The sequence below is a fragment of the Danaus plexippus genome, chromosome 10 (assembly GCF_018135715.1).
Source record: "Danaus plexippus chromosome 10, MEX_DaPlex, whole genome shotgun sequence".
Lineage (NCBI taxonomy): Eukaryota > Metazoa > Arthropoda > Insecta > Lepidoptera > Nymphalidae > Danaus > Danaus plexippus.
In genome coordinates, this window is record NC_083543.1 from 7,514,588 (window position 1) to 7,534,736 (window position 20,149).

Here is a 20,149-nt window from a genome sequence, read left to right on the forward strand (position 1 = left end):
CACATCTCATAAGGAACGTCCAAAGGTTACGAGCGCTAAAGGTATGGGATATAGGTTTTTATTGTTTGAAAGCGATACTACATACTTTATTTTTATTTACAGTGACAATCTTTGGCAAGCTCGAATGTATGAGGGCTGCTAATGCGGTTCTAGACCTTATTGCAGACTAACTAGTCCTAAGTCGGACCGGATTTCGTGGTTGTAACACGAGTCGGCTTGCTCTGGTCCGAGGGACCGTTACTTGAACTCGGATACAGGTTCGCGAGTCGCAACATAACCTCAGCGTCGCGCCTCATGGCTAACCGACCGGGTTATCGATCCCGCATATTCTAAACAAATCCAGGCGACACTGCTACTGTCGCTTGCTTACCTCGTAATTTATTCCGTAGGACAACGATAACATAACAAATCTTAAGACTAATATTATCACCAAGATTTGTATAAAATCACACTTATCACAATTTTCATAATCACTTAAAATTAAAAAACTAATAAAATTCGACGCAGATGACGCGTCTATGTGAAGCTTGTAGTTGTCATGGACAACTGTAATTTGTTTTGACTGGTTTGGATACTAGGTAGATTGTGAAATGTGAGTCGATTCTCGGATGACAGCTACCAGAGACAAAGATAGAGCGCGATAGCAGCGCTGTGTGATCATTTATTAGAATAACAGTATAGAAAATAATGCTCTATTACTATATTATCTACCAGTTTATTTAAAAATATTGCCATATTTTTGATTTAATGTTGATTTGTTTTGTATTGAATCAATGGATATGAAGTATTTTTATAATAGTTGAGAGGCCTTTATAGTTTAAATGCTTAAATTATATTTGTAAAGTTTACTCACTTGGACTTCTCAGTTTGAAAATAATTAAAAAATAAGTTAAAGACTTTGTTAAAATTTAAGAAGGTTCAACTTACTTCAATACTATGTTCGCTTTACTTTTTTTAGGTTAAGTTTTAGATATTTTTTAGGTATTTATTGCGTTAATCAGTTAGGCATTGATTTTGACTACGAAGAATAATAAAATTATAGGACACGCACAAACTTTTAAAACTATATGTACAATGTATGCATAATCATAAATTTTATAATCGAAGAAAGTAATTTAATTTTGGAAAACTTGTTCTAAGATAGGAAAGTATATAGATAATTTTACTAGAAATATATTGTCTTTATTGAGACTATTATCAAGTATTATGTTATATATTTAATGTTTATATAAAAACAATATTATAAGCAGCGAATTGCTTCGTCATCAGTATTCAGCCCGTGGCAGGATAAATGAGAAATTCACCTACCTACTAGTTTAATTTCTTAGTGGGTTTTTGACACGTCCCTTTGGGCCTTGCCTATTTTAGGAGCCCTATATGATTATAAAAAGAAATTGAAAGGCAAAGGGATGTGATACAAACATGTTATAAAATGAATAATAAATTTAGAAGATATCTACAAATTAAGTATTTATTTACTTTGGATGTATTTGTACAAGAAGTATGATGGATTAAATTTTTATTCACTTTAATTTTTGAAACATTCGGGATAGGCTGAGATAAATGATAGAATTGAAATTTGAATAAGTAATAAAGAATAAAGTATTCATTAAAAGGAGCAGCAATGGACAGTAAAATTTTTCGCGACTAGAAAGTGATACTGTGAGGCGTTGTATTAAAAAGTTAATACAACATGTTCATGTTCAATATATACCTAATGATGATATATTTCCAAGACGGTGTTTTATTGAGAAGAAGGTAATTATTTATGAATTGTAATTCCAGCATTAGTTCCCAAATATCTAACCAGAGCTAAACAGACTGTCTGTTGGACACTTAGAAGAAAATCCATCATAATATAAATTCTGCTCCTTTTAACATCATTGGTTGACATATTTTTAAAATTATCGTTTTTGAAGGGTATTTTTGTATAGGTCTTTTGTTTTCTCAAATATACAATAAACAAGTTTGGTTAATTTACTACGGTCCTTAGGTATAACACTTATTCCGCTTAGTATGATACCAACCGCGTTCTAATATATACAAGCGCTGTTTTATGGGCTTTCATTTATATCTTCATTAAGTTATGACTTTTCTATTAACGGCTATACCGTAAATGTTTTAACATTACAGGTTGGAGGATAACGATTTTGTGCACTAGTTTAAAAAAATTTTTGGACTTCTAGATACCAAATAAAATTTCGAATATGACTTGAGTTTTTATTTAAAATTTTACCAGACTTTTCATTAACATTACATCAGGCGTAATCAGGAAATAAGAGATGAAAGAATAACGTAAAATTTAAAATAAGATTGCGAGGTTTGTTTATTTATGTACTCATGAAAATATCAGAACTTTCATAAAAAAAATTGACGTATGAAAAATGTTGTGTTAATAAGAATTGTAGTAGGAAGGCCAAGTAATTAAGTTCTTAAGATAAATAAACTTTCAACGTACTTTAATCAGGAGATAACATTTGTTACAATTACAATATTGAAATAGCCAACAAGCTAACACAGCTAACTCTTTGTCATAAGATTCTAACCATGGCAGATACAACGTTTTTTTTAACGTTGTATAATATGCATTCCTGCATAGAACCAACCCCCACCCGATCTGGCTAGATGACCAGGGTGGCTGTGTGGGGCAGGGCTCACGGCAAGCATGCTTCTCTGGGTGCCTGCCGATGTACCCACTTAAACAAACAACCATTACCCATATCCCATGTACCCTTGATCGCCATAGTGTGTAATTACCGAATCGCTTTTGCATTCATCACGATACGACAGATAAACTCAAATAAGCTAAAAATGACATGATCGCATTAATCCACTTTCTAAATATTATAATTATAATGATGGAACGCGAAAGTCTCAAAGCTTGTAAAATATTCATACCTTAAGTTATAATAAATGGCGCTGGAAAGACAGCCTAGGGCAACAGCCTAGCAAGCCCAGCTCGATATTTATAAAGCCAATAAAGAAAAATACCCCTAGGACAGTCCGAGAGGGAGAGTGAAAGACCCGTCCACCAATCGATGTAAATGGCGAAAACGGATTTCAAATGCCCTACGTGCGGGAAAAATTACAAGAGACGAGTCTGGTATATCAAACACCTAACAACACATACCGATAATCGTCGCTAAGATCTTCAACTTTCACTTCGGTTACAGTAGACCCTCACGTATCCCATGGTCAATCCTAAAATTAATTCAAGGAATATCGGCGCAAACCGCAGAATATCACGATAATTTGATCGGGCAAAACAGGAAATAGATTTTGATAAAAACCCTTTTGAGTATTCGAAAACCATTTTTAAGAAAGAACGCGGACAGTTTCTCTTTACCAAAGAACAAATTAACGATCATTTTAAGAGCACATACGAAGTACCTAAAAGTGTAGGACTCTATAAGGATCCCAACGAACAAAAACCTGGAATTCCCCCTATCGACTTCCACGGCACTCCAACAACGCTAGAGGAAATAAGTAGTCAGGTAAAGAAAAAATCGTCTAAATCCCGCACCGGGACCCGATGATATCCCATATAAAGTCTTTAAAAAATGTCCATCAGTTCGTAAACATCTCACATATATATACGATAAAATCTGGTCAAGGAAGTAAATCCCGGAGTGCTTCGGGAAAGCAATTTTGGTCCTCATTCCCAAAAAAGAACAAGTTCCTGATCCGAAAGATACTAGACCGATAGTCTTACCAGATACTTATCGAAAATCTTTGTCTCAGTTCTACAATCGAGAATGAAGTTATTCATGCTCAGCAACAAGTATTTTAGGCCAAATCACCAGAAAGGGTTTTTACCCGGGATTTCTGGATGCCTAGAACACAACACTTTGCTTTCGGAGAGTATAAAAGATGCTAGGAAAAGCGAGAGGTGAATTACAGTCTGTTGGATAGACTTAGAGAACGCGTTTGGGTCGATACAACATGTATTAATGCTATTCGCGCTAAGATGGTACAACTTTCCACCCCTAGTTAGTGATGTGATCGCGTCATGTTACTCAAAATTAAAGTTTTCTTTAATAACTAAACAAGCCTCTTTCAAAACTTTGAGTTACAATCTAAGACTATTTCAAGGTTGTTGTTTATCTCCAATAGTATTTAATATTATAATTAATATCTTAGTAGAAATGAGAAAAAATGGGGGTATACGTTCAAGTTCAATAATAAACATACAGAATCCACTTTAGCCTTCGCTGACGCTCTCGCAATACTGACAAGTAAACCCAAAAACACTGTCAGGTACTATTAGATGAAGTGGATAAATTCTGTAAGTGGACGGATGGATTGAGGACAAAACAAAGTAAATGTCATTGTCAGAGTCTCGGTAGGGGGAATACAAGATATCCCTCATACGATCCGGAATTATCGTTAAACGGTCAGTGCGTTTCTACGATTACGGAAAATGCACCATTTAAATTTCTTGGTCGTAAGATTGATAATATAGGTCGTACTATATCTTTAGAAGGAATAGTAGATAGCTTTTTAAACGATATTAACACGGTAGATAGCTAACAAATCAGTAACGTCAAAAAGGCTTGGATATACGACAATTACCTAACTTCGAGTTTAAATTGGCCTTGTTTCGTCTATGAATTTAATAAAACCCATTTGTCAAATTTAGATGCAAGCCTTATAAAAATGTTGAAGTTGTGGCTCGGGCTCGCACTAACTGCTGATTCATCAGCTTTATTCAGGGATCACAATACTTTTGGGATGAGTCTTAAACGGCCATCGTAGCTCTATAAACACCTAAAAGTTTCCAAGAGATATATCCTGAGGAAATACCAGGATGACGTCGTTACATCGCTCCCAAAAGACAAAGATGCCCCAGAGCTCGAGTCACTACTTCAGTTCCATAAGCAGTTTATGATAGGAGCACAAAGTAACAGAGTAGGGTTAGGGTCAAGCAAGAAGGCCCAAGATACGAGTATTTTGAAGTCTTTTATTTGGCAAGAAGAGAATGATAAATAGAAGATCCATGCAATTTTAGTTTAAAGATGCAGAACGAGTGGTTAGACATAGGAGATTTTTGCATGCCATTAGCACTAAAATGGCGCACCTTAAATCATGATTGGTTGCTAGCATTGTTAAAATTTTTTCTCAATGTGTTCCAAATGACTCTCCCAGATCAGAGTAATTTAGTAGGATAGGGTAATGGTACCGTAAAACTAGCTATATCTCAGAACGGCAGTTGGAACTGCTAAGCATTTGCTGGTAGGATGTAAGGTACTCCTGTATAGTGGTCAATACTCGCGTCGTCACGATAGGGCATGCGGAAATCATACGTGAAGCGGTTAGTCTTTCGGTAGACTAGTAGGTTTTGTGAAAGAAGGCACAAGGGCTACAAATCAAACGACAAGACTTACTTTTTCCTTAAAGTAGCTTCGGATTGGACTATAATGACAGATACGTATGAGAAACGATACAAAATCTCAGAGGACATTAGTGCGTCGTCCTCCAGACCATATGTATTCGCGAATTTTAGAGTCCGTTGTGATAATAGAGCTTACGATTCTTTGGGAAACCAACATCCCCAAAGACCATCCCCAAGACCTGGGCCTGTCCAGAACTAATGACAATTCATTCTTGTAACGTATATAGTTCGAAGGCAGCCCTAGTAGGTTCTTTGCAAAGTTGGTTAGGTAGAGAGAGGAGCTTGGACGGTGGAGGTGATCGTTTAACGCGCGTTGGCTAGGGGCCCTTAAACCAACACCTGGTTCGCAAGTCCCAGGCATTGTTGAAGCCCCTCTCCCTGCAACGCGACGGACGCGCCACCCGCACGGTGAATCCATTGAATGCTAAGAGGTTTTGTCTCTTAATAAGTAATAGTAAATATTTACTTCCAATTAAACTATTGTAATGAATTCATCATAATCATCAGCTTATCGGAGCCCACTGCTGAGCAAAGGCCTCTTCTCACATGGAGAAGGTTAGAGCATTAATCAGCACGCTTGCTAAAGGCAGATTGGCGATTTCAAACCTATAATTTGAAATTATAAATTTAGGTTTCCTCACGATGTTTTCCTTCTAACTACTCTTAGAATGTATATATGACTTGAAAAAGATCACATTGGTACTTGCCAGGATTCGAATCCGCGCCGTCACGTATGAATGACGTTCCTTTAACCTCCAGGCCACCACGCTTAACTATTCATAATACTAAATTTTCCTCGATATAATTTTTTCACGATATTGGTTTAATTTAAAAAAAAATGTAAATGTGTATTATAAACATATTATATAATGTCTTTTAAGTATCTCATTTTACAAATGAAAATTAATTAAAAAAAATGTTTTACTTAGTCAACTACCATATTTTCCCTTGCTTGTTGATTAAGATTTATATTGACAGTAAATTTAATTATTAAAACAGACGATGTATTTATTGTTTGTTATGGCTTTAATATTAATTAATCATAAACGAAATATTATTGTAATCAGAATAATAAAAAGAAATTTACTGTTTTATTAAAGTAAAGAAAACTATGGTTTTAAAATAATGTTCAAGTTGAGCCACATTCGCTCTCTGCTGAACACAAGCTTTTATCAAAGTAAGCCAACTGTCCAGGTCTTGGATGGCCCATATACAGTCACTTACCATTTTGCTTACATTGTTAGTCCATCGTGATGCAGGACACACAAGGTCCTGCACTATTATTACCAAGATGAAATTTACATTCTAACAAGTTTAGGCTCCATCAACTTTTGCAACATCTGGAGACATGATCAATCTATTACCATTTTAGCGTGCTTATTCTGCAAGCAATGTCGGTCACTTAACTTCTATGGCGTATGATTCTATTCAGAATTCGGTTAGCCAGAGAAAGTCAAAGTCACACGTGCCTTATCCCACTGAGTAACTTCAATTTGTGGACCAATCATACGCACCCGTAGCTATCTGAACGCCGCCCAGACGAAATGTGTACTTCTTCCTTTCCAAAGTTGTGCGAACTCAGCTGGATTATTTCGCCAAGATAGATGTACTGTTTGAAGATGCATACATTTTACGTCTTTAGTTTTTACATTAATTTGTTTATTTTTGTGTATTTTAATTTCACTAAAAAAAAGGTTAAAGTTATAACTAAATATTATATGAAGTATTAGTCGAAAAGACAATTAATTACATATATATAAATACTTATTACTCATTATACGCTCATACATGACGATATACGAGGAAGCTTCCATTTATACAACTTAAATATAATATATAATGTCTTAAAAACGAAAAAAAGTGTTGGAGAAAACAATCAATCATAACATGCTGTTTATTTTAATTGAATAAATATATCTTTGAAAATTGTTTAATATGACGGGTTTAGTTTTTGTAGATAAAAGTTCATATAATGTTTATATTTTATTTTGTGCAAAGTCCAAAAAGATGATATCATGAAAGTGGTAAAGAAAAATCCTACAGAATGTTCTCTTCATTACAGAAAATTACAGTGTTATGTTTCGTATCTCCTCTCTATAGATATTGAACATTCCCCCTTATTACAAGCTGTTTAAATGCAATAGAATGCAGAAGAAATAATTGCCTTTGATGGTATTAACATTGTATTAATGTTAACGTTAAAATCACAAATAGAAAAAAAATTCTTCTACATGAATTTTAAGGACTCTTAATTAGTAATAATTTTATTACCTTATAAGAGCTATGATTGATTTACAAAATTACATCAATATCAATATATGTATGAACATATACTCAACAAATCATAACTGCTTATTTTTATTTAAAATCAAATTTGACACGATATAAATATCTTGTGATATTAAAGTTATTTTGGAGAGGAAGACATCACCGAAAATCGCGAAGCGATATGAATAAGAGAGTCCCTTATTATAAAGATACGTCTGGTAAACCAGGACAGGTAATAACCATTTTATAACAGGTAATTTAATTTGTGCCCTCTCAGATTCTAGCGAAATTTTTAAAGAGTTGCCCGTAATGCGAGAAACCAGATTCTTCTTGAATGCTCGAGAAAAATACACTAGAAAAGACCATTTCAATTTTATGAGACTTGGAAGTAAAATTTAATTTGCTTCTAAGCACACGGCCAAGAGTTTATTGCTTATATTGTTGGTAGGGAGAATAATAAAATATGCAGTAAATATTGTATTATTTTTACAGATGACTTTTATTGTTTCATTGATTGAATATCTGTCACTTCAAAAGTCTTACAATTAGACGTCGTCCGTTCAAAAAATATATTGTATATATATATTTTTTCATAGTTTGTGAATAAACAAATAACACCAGGATATTCTTTAAACAGTAAGGATACTTGTAACATATAATATTGTTCTTATTTATATTTATGATAATATTCTACGATAATTGTACTCTTGTTTATAATCAGATTTATATCAGCTTTATAGATCGAATTAAAGTATTAAGTATCAACATTATCACAAATAGTCAATAAGACGGAATGGTATCCTTAAGTAAATCTGTGTTATCCGAAACAACAATTCGGGAAGCCGGATTCTTGGAAGGGTTTTGTGAACAAAGGCACAGTATGCAGCCATAGATTGTTCGGGAACCTTCAATTAACAATAAACCTTAATTAGTTTCAAGAGATGTAGATGAGAAGATTATTTATAGGTATTATTATTGTGATGAGTTTGCTTCGACTTCTGATCCAATTATTGTATTTATGATGTCAAACATTTTGACGTTATATTTTTTTCTGAAACGGTTTTCTCATGTAATTAAGTTAGTAATATAACAACGTTTGAAAACTTTTATGTTGTCGCTGCTGTAAAGTATCTCGAGTCGTGATTACGCCAGCAGCTATTATGACAGTAGCTAATTGAGATATAGGTATGTTATGTTTAGTTAAATTCGTAAGCAAGACAAATATAACCAAATTAATTGTGGTTCTTAATAAAGAATCAGTATTCTGTTTTGTTTTACCAACAAAGCTTTTTTACTTATTAATTATATATACATACTTAAATACCGGTAAAGGTTTTGACTGAAACAAGTAAAACTTCTCATAATATCTTTTAAAATTCTTATTAAATTCAAGAGCACGTAATATTTTCAAGCGATTTACCTTTCATCCTTGGCACGTGTGATAGCAAATACAAATTATTGTGTTTTCAATATAAATATGACACGACCGAGATCCGAATCTGGGACCATTTAATTAAAATTAAAGCCTTAGTACCGCTGCCCGTCAGATATGATATAGGTTGTATTAAAATTATAACAAGAGGTAATGACATCAGAAATATTGTCTCAAACAATTAATTTTGGGATTAAACTTTATGACAGTCATAATAACATTTATAATTTTTGACGGACATATTGCTAATGAATTAGAATAAAATTATCATTTTTAATTATTCAAAGAAGCACTATTTTTGACGGTTTATTAAAATTTGTATGTGTTCTATATTTTATATAAATTAAAAAAATGTACCGCACAATTGAAATTATATATATTTTTTAAACAGAGTCACAGACTATTAATTAGAATAGAGTATTTACTAAATAAGAGGTTAGAATTCAATTCGAGTGACTTTGACATATCATGAAACTATTATAAAGTAATAATTTATTAGGTGCTCTCGTTAACATAAATACAAATAATTCGTTATAAAGTTACGTGAAAGCATAAATATAAACACATAATCAAGGGTCAACGGAGTGAAGACCAAATTATTCATGACAATTACCATATTTCACGCGACATCGCTAATTCCTACTGTCAAAGGGGTTTATAAATGTTTTCAGAGTTCAAAAATTACAAAGACTTCGTCTGGTTGAATTAATGGAACATAAAAAGGACTTAATATTCCATACAAGGTTACATTACAAAAATCTATCTTAAATTTTTATGCCATCATACAATCAACCACAACTTTTTCAAGTTTATAAAAAAAAAATTGTGACTTTTATGCTTTTGCCATAATAATAACCACGACAAGTGGATATAACAATATTTAAATTTAAATTAACTCCCTATTTTTTTTATACTAACTTGACGTCCCTAAAGTGTTGCGTTGTTCAAAATAATAAAATATATGTGTTAACTAATGTTTAAAAATGATTTCTATGTTGATAACTATAACTTTTTGAGCTAGATTCATTATAACATTATGAGATATTTAAGTCAGCCAATGAAATTAAAATAATCGTTGACCTACCATTTATTATAAACAAGCGCTCCAGTCACAGGTAAAGTTGATTATCATATGACACTTGACACAACGGCTGTCATATTTATCTTTCATTTTGACATATAGTTTCTTAAAACTTAGGCAATTAATTATAACTACTTCTGACTATCTGTACCCAGTGATTAAACAACAGAGAATTTCTATTGCGTTTTTTTTGACGATAAGAATAAAGACAATATAGGTAAAATATATTATTAGGAGCTATAATTTGTTTATAGAAACAGATGAAACCTTCTTGCAGAATATTATTTGTTGTAATATTATGCACTTACAAATTTCAAATCAGTGTTCACATACTTACATTTTACAATCTTATATGCTCTGCGTTTTAATTAATCTGGAACAAAATCAAATATAAATTTAAAAACAAGTTGTTATTGTAGTTGAAATAATACTTACTTATTTTTTTAAACGAATTATCAGTCTTAACACACATTGTCATTTAAGATTTTAATAAATTTAATTGCAAGGAAACTAATAATGGGTTGCGATCTTAAACATCTAACATCGAAGACGTAATTGCAAACAATAATTTATAACGCAAAAGAAAATACTAGCAAAATCTATTATTATTATAAATGCCAGCTGTGTTCAATAACACGGTCGCTGGCACGAAACCACATAAGTCACGAGTTCGAGTTCTGTTGGAGTCAAAAAATATCTTATAAAATAGATCAATAAGATGGTCGGCTAGACAGATACTAGAAAGGTTTTACATTTTCAATGAATTTTTTTTAATTCAGTCTGGATAAAGAGATAGCAATCTATAATTAAGGAAGGATTATTACAATAGGCGTCATCTTTCTTGAGTTCTTTAACTAATTAAACTTAATAATCTCTTGCATAGGAAGCTCACTTCTCGATTAAAGTAAACGAATTTCATTCTTTTATTACATTTTGCCGTTTTCATGCAAATCTCTTAGATTACTGGGATGAATCTTTTGTCATTATTTTTTACATTACTTCCATTTTTAATAGCTTTGTACTGATTTTTAATTAAATTTTTACCTTAGCCCAAAAGTACGCCAGTGTTCTCCTTTAAGGCTTTTTGTAAAGGGAATTTTAAAGAGTGATTAAGGTTGAATTTGGCTTTATATTTTCAATAAAAATAAACAGTCTTCATATTTTATTACTGAAAATTAAAATGTTATAATGTTTTCTAATAATAAATTGTAATTTCTTGTTTTTTAGGAATGAAATACAACTAAAAATATTAAATAAATAAAAAAGTGAACAGACGCTACAGATTACGGAGCGATATCATTGAAAATGACCTAATAAAAAATATAAATATGTTTACAAGAATTAAATTAATATTAATTTAATTTGTGCTCATACAAATAATAATATTTATTTCGAGAATTAAAATAAAAATATTGTTTTATTGTTAACAGCTTTCATTTCCAATAATGAAAAAAGAATATTGTGTTTAATGTCTGATACATAGAGAATAATTTCTTTGGTATTATTATGCGGATGTTAAAATGTAATCTTTGATAGTTACGAGAATTTCGGAAAATATTTGATCCGCCATTTTATTGATGCATGAAAAATGCTTGCCTACCTTAGTGTGTTTCTGACACTTCGATTCTAAGAATTTTACCAAAATACAATAAAGAAAGTGCCACAAGATAAATAATTGCTAATAGTGCACGCCTCTTCGCTTTTACAGGTCCCTTACCGTAAAGCTCAAAACACAAGCAACTTATCACTCCTGTTATAATAAGAATAATGCAACTGAAAATGGAAATAAACGATATAGATGTACGAAGTGAAGAGAATTTGCATTTACTGAAGTAACCTTATCGTAGTAAGTGCTCGTAAAGTATAAACATGTTTTATATATGAGATGACGGTACGTGTAAACATTATGTTTCAAACATGCTTGCGATTGTCATTTTATTTTAATATCATTTGACGATCGACTTATCGATGTATTGCTCGAGCGCGTATAGATGCCTTTATACACAATTATATGCAATGATTCTATTGTTGCGCCGCAGGAATTCGTGTGAGCAGTTAAATGCAGAGTGATAGCACATTCCATAGTGCGGGTCCTCTATAGATATTCCATTTGACGGCTCTGTGTGATACCATAGTTATATTGACAATACAATTTATCTCTCATGTATTATAAATAATTACACTATATATTTGTTTAATATCAATCAGCAACTAATTTGTGTCAAAAATAATTATTGCTTTGAATAAACATTGAATTTTTAAATAATTTATTAATCTTCATATTTTATGACGATCGTCGCATCATTCAAGTCGAACTAGGTTGGCAACGAATTCGCAATTCCCCTTACAGATGTCCATAGGCGACTGTTCCCATTACCATCACATGGCACTCAGCTCGCTTAATCCGTTTTGACGTAAAATAAAATCAAATAGAATTATAAATGCCGTGGCTCTCTTTCATCAACGTTATGGTATTGTCCGAAAAAATACATTTAAATATTTAACAATTCTGGAATGGAATACAAAGGAACAAAAACCATATTATCATTAGTTTGCTTTGGCAACACAAACTGATTTTCTATTAGAAATATTTGCTATGTGACCTTAGCGATACAATACATGCAGTCGAGTTCTAAGCGGAAACCAATCAAGACGGAGCTTGAGGATGTTTAAGTGGCTATATTATTCATTGATTTCTCGGCCAAATAGCAACCTCAGAAACTACATGGTCTATTTACAATGCTTTAACTGTGCTTCATTCCTAGCTATCGAAGTACGGTTTCGTTTTCAGAAACGCTGGATTGATTTTGTAAATTAAAAATCTAATGGAATTGAGATATATGTTTTTTAATAGTTTTATTTATTATGATATAACTTATGCTTACATAATATAACTCAATATTTATTTAGTCGGTCCCATTAGTTCGTCGCTTAGTGGCTAAAATTAATTAACTCAAAGCATTATCCCATTAAACGCAATGATGGATGAGAATTTCATGAAGGATTACAAATTATTTAATAATAATTTAAAATTTATCATTAATGTGACGAAAAAATTTTCAATAATTAATTATATTGTACAATTAATATGAAAAGATATTGCTTTAGATGATCCTCACTGAACGATTTGTCAAAATTATGCTGACGATAGTTCTAGTGCTTGAAAAATTTATACGCAACCACGTAAATCAAACATGTCTTGTAATTTTGTGATATTCTCATTAAGGCAGAAGAATGAACAACATTTTCTATGAATACATTATAATTAATTAACCCTTTCTTGGTGTTTGCAATAAAATTATTTTTGTTATTAAATAAACAATACTTTTGTTGTAACGTGTTCGAAATTATCTTTTTAAACGTTGAAATAAGGAATTTCATTAATTAATTGTTCTGGATTAGTTCTTGTGAATTTTAAACGATTGTTTTGGGAGTTTGAATACAAAGGATTATAAGTACATATACATACATACAAATATTGTACATATTATAATGACATACATATGTCGCTTGAAGGTTAAAGGTAGCTATTGGTAGCTGGATTACATTGTACGTTGGCCTATCTTTAAAAATATAATCTTTTTCAAATCATTAAATAACGCATTTAAAAGAAAGGAACTTTTTTAGACTTTTATGTTTTCCTAGCTCGTGTTTTAAATCGTATGATTCGGAAAACTTCACATTTTTTTTTGTTGTTGATAGACTTATTACGTTGATTAAAAGAAATATAGTTAATTTATTGTAGCAATAATAAAAACTCAACCAATATTATATTAACTTAAATAAATTGTGTTCACTTAAGGTATATTGTACTATGGAAATGGAATAAAATGCACACATCAGAAAATCGATTGTAATACAATGAATGAAATTATATCAACACGACTTAATTCAAATACCTTGCTCCTAAAAAATTTGCCTTACAAAATTCATCTGCATAATTGCACTACACTTTCTAGTTTCACTCCACTTCAGAGCAACTCTGTAACATGAAGAAAAGAATGCAGCTTCAAGAATTAACAAGGCACGCGATGTTCGAATAAGATAAGAGAACAATAAATAAATACAAGTGAAATATATTGTGAATTTAAATTATATTAATTTCTTGTTGGCTCGTATTATATTAATATTATTATTCCACCATTATTTTTAATATAACTCTTAAATAAGATCACGTATATGACTATGTTTTTAAGTTAAACAGCGTTCCTCCATTTTCAGAGCTATTAATTTTATAGCACTCTAAAGGTGACATTTGAACATTTATTTGAACTTTGCACTGTCAGAGGTCAGTTAGATTTACTTTTGTATAAAATTAACAAATTCTAATTCTTTTTTAAGACGAGAAATTGTAAATCATATATGTATATACAAGGTATAATATATTTTATACTTACATAGAAGATGTTCGTTAGGGAACAGTAATCGTATAGAGATTCGATTTAATACTTTACGATGAAAAATAAAAAGAATTGTTGTAATTTACAATAAGACTAACTCAGTTTTGTTATAGATTTATAATTTACCTAAAGTTAAAATGATCGATGTCTGAAATAAGTTTTTATCTGATAAGCACAAGTGACGATACTTTGAAAGTGTCATAGAATGTGAATTTGAATTATTTGTTGTAGTCAAGTTATTTGAAATTCTTTGTATTTTTATTTCTAAGTTATCTATAAAAGTATATATGTTAGAAGATTCCGTTGATAATTCCTCGATACTCTGAGCAGAAAATGTCAACGAAATATGCAGTATACCAAGGCCGGCTAAGAAGAATTTTCAGTTTTCAGAACGCTCGCATATTTCCCATGTGTCATCTTAATATTGTGCATTAAAATACTTGTATTTAAAATAAATAACCATCCTAATATAATAATAAATATATATGAATAATAATTCTTTATTGTGTACAAAAATCATGTGTAGTATATATGAATATATTTAATTAAGAAAGAAATATAATGTTTAAATTAAAAAATATACATTTGTAGATACGATTACTTATTATAATCAAGAAAGTAATGTTTGTTCTTCGGGTAGATTTTCGACATATTATGATATATCGTACTAAATATGGTTGTATAGAACGCATTCTTCATCGACTAAGAAAGGAGCTTTTATATAAAATATTGCCTGAAAGCAAATTCGAGCATGCCTCGGGATCATAGAATACGGTTCCTTGATTCAAAATTTTTGACATTTTGTTGTTGAAATTTTAAAATTATAATATGTTTAAGTTAAAATCTCATAAGAAACATTTTCAAAGGTAACTGTAATTGTGTAAATAAATATAATGTCAACAATACATAGAAACGATGGAACCAGTTTTTTAATCATACCCAGAAATCCAAAATTGTCCATTGTGTTTAAAATAAGCTAAATAACATTAAAACAAAAATAAACTTATGTAATTATCGAGGATCCATTGTTAAAGTGAACGTGTCTAATTTATGGGCTGTAAGTTACAAGATTAAGTTCCAAAGTAAACAAACTCGGCTCAGTTTGAATCCCAGTCAACTATAAATTTAATAAATTCCTTTTATAAATTCCTTTTATACAGCGTGAAATCGTAATTACTTCCCTAAATAATTATATGTTCACAAGGAACTTTGACAGCGAGTAATCTTAAATGTGTTGGGGGAAAATTCAAATTGAGCGTAGAGCTTTAATTTCGTAGCAATTGCGTCCGAAAGAAATGAGCAGGTATCCGTGCTAAAACGAAAGGAGGCTTGATTTACGAGTACGGCGTACGTAAACCCTACACTGGATCTTATTAACATTACTTTTTATAATACTAACTCCACTAAATTGTGATAATGTCAGCCTTATTTAATTAAAAGAGGTGTTAACTAGCGTCATTAAAGTGTATAGTGTTTTGTTTATCTCGTAGCAAATATGAAAAGGTTTTAATTTGTATAAATATATAATAAGCTGAAGCGCTCACCTGCGGTGGTTCCGACGCGGGACAAAGGATATTATTTTTAAAATGTTGAGTGAACATTCTACTTTGTATATGTCATAAATTATTTTACTTTATAAAAATAAATAGGATTTTGGAAGATTCGAGTGATATAAAGGTTAATTGTAATTAATAGAATGATTCATTGGTCTGGCTCGTTAGAGATTCAGAAGATCATCACGAGGTTGCTAGATTGTTCCAAGCTTGGCGGCGAAAGCCTAAAATATCTCGACTTTTCTTACTGTTCCAACCACATTGCGCTTCGGGCCAAAACCCCCAGTCCTGGACAACACATTACAAGGAGGTGGATTTTATAACAGAAATAAAAACTCGTGGCTTATTACTTCATTCCATGAACAGAAACCACTGACGTTAAGAGTTTGATGTATATTTTTATTGAGTTATTAAGCGAAGGAACGTTTACATAAAAAATATAATTAAATAAATTTTAAATCAATAACAAATAGCCGTCACTATTTTGTTATTCATAAAGCAAAGAAAATTTCATTATAAACAAAAACAATATAAGTAAAAACGGCATAGTAATATTTTATTTTAATAAAATAAATGATTTAAATTATTGAAACATATTTTGTAGTCATCTGGAGTTTTATAAGAAATTATAGTTATATAAAGAGCACATGATAATTAATAGATTTTAACAAAATTAATGACAAAACATAAATATTTCAAGCTACTATTAGTACATTAACGTATTATTAGCATTTAGTAAACTGGTAAATTAATCAAAACCTACTAACGAGACGTAATTTAAATTGTAATCATCAAACGTAACTATTGATGAGGGTAGTTCATAAAACTATTAGTTTCAGTTCAATCCTAGCTATCACGATACAACGCTTGAATGCCTGTTAATGAAACTTTGAAAAGCTAGTTCACTGCCACTCGTGATCGGCTGTATATTTTGTGTAGTACACTCGTGTCGCCATGTGGCGATCATGTTATTTGATAATAATATTACATTTATAATAGTAAATTTTTAGTAATAATTTTTTTTTTTTTGTAGATGTATGTTATGACCACGTGTTTGTTGTTAGTTAAAAAATAATATATGCATTAATAACACGAATATTCGCATATCTTGACAGAGGCCTAGAGGATGAGATTCCTATACATTTCATTTAGTTTAAATCATGTCTTGTATTATTACATGTCATTATTTATATTTACGTCTGTATATGAATTAAATTAAACAGTAACTCTATTTAACCAAAGATTCAATTGTATTTGTGATAAATTGTATAGAGTTCTTAAATTTACATTGAATATGTTTTTGTGGGACTGATCTTTTTCTGTTTTGACGTAAATTTTAAATTAATTTTCATTTTTAATGTATATCAATTATTTGACGGGTCATTTAATACATATTTTTAACTTATAGACGGCGGCAGCTACTTTTAATATGATAACATTTGAACGGAAATTCTATTTATGAATGGCTTTTAGTAAAATAAAAATTTATTTGCCTTTTATACAGTCAAAGTATTTATAAGGGTAGAGGGTTTCTATTGCGCTGCTGTTCTTAGATACAGGTCAAGGGTTCTAGGGACTCTCATCTAGAGAAATCCAGACTTCTGGATTCCAGCGACTTCGATAAAGTTTTAGTCCAACTTATGGTAGTCTAGCCAAAGACAGTTTCTAGTTGTAATGTTATAGAAATATGACTTATTCATTCTGTTATATAAAATTACAAATGGAGTATCGTATTGTTATTATTATGGATTGATACATGTGTAAATTTTTATGCATTTAGTAAATGAGAAACCAGCACAGGATCCGTCTCAATATCCTCATTGAGATGTACGGTAAATTTAAATCTTTAGCAAACGAAAGGTTCGTAATCAGTAATTTCTTTCCTTGAAGTTGCTTTCGATTCTTCGAATCTACACTTAAAATCTTGAACCTTTTCGAGAAGGCCCGAGGATAATTTCTTTGTGCTATTGCCAACATAATACTTCGTTCAACCTTCAGCTCTTTGATAATAACTTGGTTTCAGAATAATTTTCAGATTGATGTTTTCTCTTTATGATTCGACGATTTAAAATTAAATCTTTGATCTTAACATTTCAATGAACCTGATGAAAATAGGTTATTAAAACAATCAATACGTGGTATAAATATAAAACTGGTATAAAAATCAGATTAAGTCAGGAAATACCACTTTGGTAAAGTTATAAATTGTTATTTTCAAGACCTATCAGATGATAGTGTGAAAACTATTTAGAGTACAACATTGCTCTTGGAATTTATTTTACAAATCCTCTCTTGGAAAAATCGGGTTTGTTGTATTGTTAAATATTCGAGTGGATATTGACAACAAAGTATGAAGACATTGGGAAGCAATAGTGTCGGGGATCAGACGAGGGTTGGAAAAGGGTCCCGGACCCAGACACATGCCTATACAATAAGATAAAATTACCAAATGCGCAAATTTATTTTACCATACTGGTTTCGACTTAGTGGCTTCACGAACTGCAACTGACAGGTTTGAAGATGAACTTGCTATGATACATCCATCCCTCGTTAAAATTTAAACATGTTAATACTGTCATTTGTAGCAGAGAAATTATTTTACAAGCTGTTTGAAAGATAACAATTACCTTTTCAGTTAAAGTTATCTCTAAATTTCTACAAACGAATTATTCTTAGCTTAAGATTACTCACAGTATTTTCTCGAACGTTATGAGACAATCTTCGTGTGAAGAATATGATATTTGTCATGTGTTTCTAAAGCGTATATCTTGCTTTCTGTTCCCTAACGGATGATAGCAATTAATATGCGGAATTGTTTCCTTTAGCTGCGTCATCAATTTGTAGCTATTATGGTTTTGTGATATAATTCAAAATTGCTTTTTTTATGGGAAAGGTAGCACGAGCAGACAGCCTACTTGATGGGCAGTAGTGACCGTCGCCCATGGACATCCGCACGTAGATGTTGCGAATGTCAACCTTGATTGTTGAGGAAAAGGGAGGGGGGGGGAATAAGGAAATGGCAGGGAAGCGTGGTAACAGGGAAAGGGCAACTCACTCGTCGGACGAAACGCAGCCACTAAAGGCTACTTCACGCCGATCTTCTGTGAAAGGGTGGTACTTCCCCGGTCGAGCCGGCCCATGTTCGAGCGTTAGTAACTTGACCACAGCTAGGCTCTACCACCTCAAAAAATATATTGTAATACTTTTGATATATTTATTGTTAGATTACATTGGTAGGAAAACAATCAAGAATCTGTTAAAATTGAGAAATCTTTGCTCCTAATCTTATATCTCAGGGTATGTATAGTGATAATTTGTAACTCAAATAGCTGTTTTTTATTTCATTCACTAGATGATTTATCAGAATGTTTTCAAGTACAATAATTTGTATGAATTTGAAGTTTTTATGTGAACTGAGATAAAATACTCTTTGAAGTATCCATGTTTATTATGACTGTATGCTTTGAGCCGGGTCCTTTTCATACAGACATAAGAAGAAAGAAATATATAAACAAAGAAAACTATATGATTAAGGTTGAAATGAAGTTGTCAGACATAAAAATAACGTTTTATATGTTTTTATAAGTAATAAAATATTTGTTACTCGACAAAAAAGATTATTATTCAACTTAACCATATCTATTGAGTAAAAGTTATTGATAAAAATTTGATTGTTACTTTATACATTAATTTCTTAGGGATTTTTCGAAACGTTTAAAAAAAATACTTTGAAGTTAAAAGTAAATCAATACAGAGACAATGAATGCTAATTCGATCACAACTTTAAACTAAAAATTCACACCGTGAACTTTGAAAGTCTTTAGTAAACATTGAAAAGTTTAAGCATATTTATTGTAACTTTCAGAATTTAACTGGATTTAATGCACTCAAAAACCATGTAAATGCATAGCGCGATACTTTTGTTGCTATAAAGGTACATTTCACATGAAAATTTTAGTTTCTAAAAAGTTTCTTGTGTATGTAGACAAGAAGAATGCTTTTTGCATTTATTCGAAAGAGTCT

The 20,149-nt window shown here is 31.2% G+C and overlaps 1 protein-coding gene across 6 annotated transcripts in view; it reads right to left on the bottom strand.

The window, feature by feature from the left end:
- LOC116766818 (poly(rC)-binding protein 3) overlaps positions 1 to 20,149 on the bottom strand; it is a 118,951-nt gene that overhangs the window by 13,381 nt on the left and 85,421 nt on the right. For 5 of the 6 annotated variants that reach the window (XM_061521703.1, XM_061521702.1, XM_061521704.1 and 2 more), the window contains one exon: positions 10,511 to 10,546. The gene's annotated coding sequence lies outside the window, so the exon portion shown is untranslated. Of the gene's footprint in view, positions 1 to 370; positions 595 to 10,510; positions 10,547 to 20,149 lie in introns of those variants that run through there. The other variant, XM_061521701.1, reaches the window with a different exon arrangement.